General features: G+C 40.2%; 1 long non-coding RNA gene across 1 annotated transcript; it reads right to left on the bottom strand.

Annotated features, from left to right (window-relative positions):
• Window positions 1-247: 247 nt before the first annotated feature.
• Window positions 248-2,668, bottom strand: LOC130461240 (uncharacterized). The gene is made up of 3 exons (XR_008921654.1): window positions 1,686-2,668; window positions 1,247-1,310; window positions 248-537 (listed from the first exon to the last, which is right to left on the bottom strand). It is a non-coding gene; the product is annotated as an uncharacterized lncRNA (long non-coding RNA).

The following is a 2,668-nucleotide window of genomic DNA, read 5'->3' on the forward strand; positions in this document are numbered from 1 at the left end:
AAGGCTAGCATCATTAGTGCGACTTCTCTCTTAGTGTGTATTGCTTTACCCCAATGGTAGCCTTATGGTATGCCGATTTGGGTATTTTCATGGTTGGTCATGTTGCATTCATGGAAAATCTTTTAGTCCGTACTTAGTAGTATTTCAAGGAGCGAGTGACTCGAGAGGACTATGATAGTCGTGACCCAATGTGATTATAAGCCTTGGGGCCATTAATTTTTTCTTTGCCAATGGTATTAACATGTAACGCCCCGACCTCTAAATCACTTATTAAAGCATAATTAGCAGCGGAATTAACCTAATTTGGTCGGGACATTACCTGCCGTAATTCCCTCTTGGAAATTACAAGGCAACATCATACATAAGCCATAAAAACCTCCAAATTAATATAATAATCATTTATATTCCCAAAATACAAGTACATAAATTACTAAAAGTCTTTAAATTAAACTATTATAAACATCAAGCATAAACTAGGTGAAAAATATAAAAGTGAAATTCCTCGCCTCTACGCGTTTCCATCGATTCCCGCAGTACCTAAAACGGAAAACAAAACGGTGAGCCGAAGACTCAGTAACGACTACCCTAGCAACGTAAATTCATTTCAATTCATTTTATTTAATAACACAGGGAGAATAGAATAGGTAAAATATTTAATAAAATATCATATTTAATTCATTCATAAACTTTGCAATTTAACATACTAGTTGTCGGCAAGTACGAACCGTGAAGGAATTCTCCACTGGGCCTGGGCCCTGAGCCTGGGCTCATCATCGTAACATGGGCCTGGGCCCTGAGCCTGGGCTCATAAACCATGGGAGCCTGGGCTCGTAATCCATGGGTGGACAGGTGTCCGTGGTGCATGCATGACCGGTAGATAGGAAGATGGTAGTTTATATACCGCCAGACAAACCAGGTCTTTCACTTTCATTTATCATGTTTTGTATAATTTTACCAAGCCTTGGCTTGTATTTCAGTTCGAAATAACATAACTTATTTAGCTCATAAAACATCATTTTGATCCTGGGATCAATAAACATATTATTTCTTTCAAAGCATTGCATAAACATAATTTTATGAGAAAACTCAATCAAATCATATTATAATAAACAATTCAAACAAATCATATTTCATCCCACAATCCATAAAACACATCAAAACATTTAATTCATAAATTCAATCATAACGTCATAATTTCATAAATCATATTTATAAGGGGATTGCGGGTACTAGCAATAGCCGTTACCTCAACCGTAGTTTTTATACTTCCTGTCTGATGGATCGTCCTTCCTGAGCCCCGAGTCCAATTTCTTTCAAAATATCGAATTATTAAATTAGTAACTAAGACGATAAATAATTTAAAATCAACATTTTATAAATAATAAATTTTAAGTAGTGATGTTATAAATAACGAATTTCGATAAAAATATAATTTCATAAACTTAAAGAAAATATTGTTTTTGATCGAAATTTCAAAAAAATTTAAATTTATAATTCATAAATCAATTCACATGAGAATTATTTAAATTCCATTTTTGATAATTAAAACTAGTAACTTATTTTAGGAAAGTCGATAATTAAACCTGGAAATAGTGAACAATTTATTAGTAAATGAATAATAATTATATCATAAATTTTTTATTAAAATAAGTTACAAGATCTGAAATAGCAAACTAGTTCCTTACCAAAAGCCCAAACTAGAGTGGCCCAATTAACTTGTGGGTTTTAAGGAGAATAAAAACCAAGGACCAAATATTGGTTTTGGTTTTCTGGAAAGGAAAGCACGAGCAAAGGGGATGCAAGCAGAGAAGCACGAAAGAGAGGAGAGGAGAGGAGGGAGGGCGGCTGAGCTGGGCGGCGCAGCCACGCCAACCCGCGCCAGAGGCGACGGTGGAAGGTGATTTGCGGCGGAAGAGCACGAGGGGAGGAGGGAAGACACGAACAGGGGAGAAAACAGGGGAGGGGGCCGAGAAAGGAGAACACGAAAGGGAGGAGGAGAGGAAGGAAGAAGGCGATTGGGCGGTTTGGTGCTGCCGGATTGCGCCGTCTAAGGCGACGGTGGTGGTGGTTATTTCGCGGCGGCAGGATGACGGGAGAGAGGGAGGTTGTGCGTAAAGAAGAGGGGAGACAGGGGATTTGTGGGCTGGGTGGTTCATGGGATGCGGTGGCTGCGCAAACAAGAGGGGATGTGGAGTGTGGTGGCACGGCGGTGCCGGAGGATGAGTGCAGAGGAGAGCAAGGCAGGGGTGGGGTGCGAAAACTGGGAAGCAGGGGAGGTTGAGTGGGGGATTTGGGTCGGGTTCTTGCCGGCGATGAAGGTAGGTGGGATGAGTAATGGTGGTAGGGCGGTGGTGGTCGGCTAACGAAGCCGGGAGGTGGGGCGGTTAATGGTGGCAGTGGTTGTTGGTGGTGACTAATGGTGGTGGGAGATGGTTCGAATCAGAGAAACTGAGAAAATGAAATTGAAATTTGATTTTTGTTTTTTGGTTGGAATTTAGTTGAAATTGTGTCTGATTTGTAGAGTCAAGTAGAGTGAATGAGAAGGAAAATGGCTTGGAGATCAAGGCATGAATCAAGACTGAATTGAGGGAAGGAGAGGAATGAAGAGTTCACTTCATTCTTGCTGTGTACGTGGAGAGTAAAGAGAAGAAGAAAATTGGCATTTTGG

Source organism: Spinacia oleracea, chromosome 5 (assembly GCF_020520425.1).
Source record: "Spinacia oleracea cultivar Varoflay chromosome 5, BTI_SOV_V1, whole genome shotgun sequence".
Lineage (NCBI taxonomy): Eukaryota > Viridiplantae > Streptophyta > Magnoliopsida > Caryophyllales > Amaranthaceae > Spinacia > Spinacia oleracea.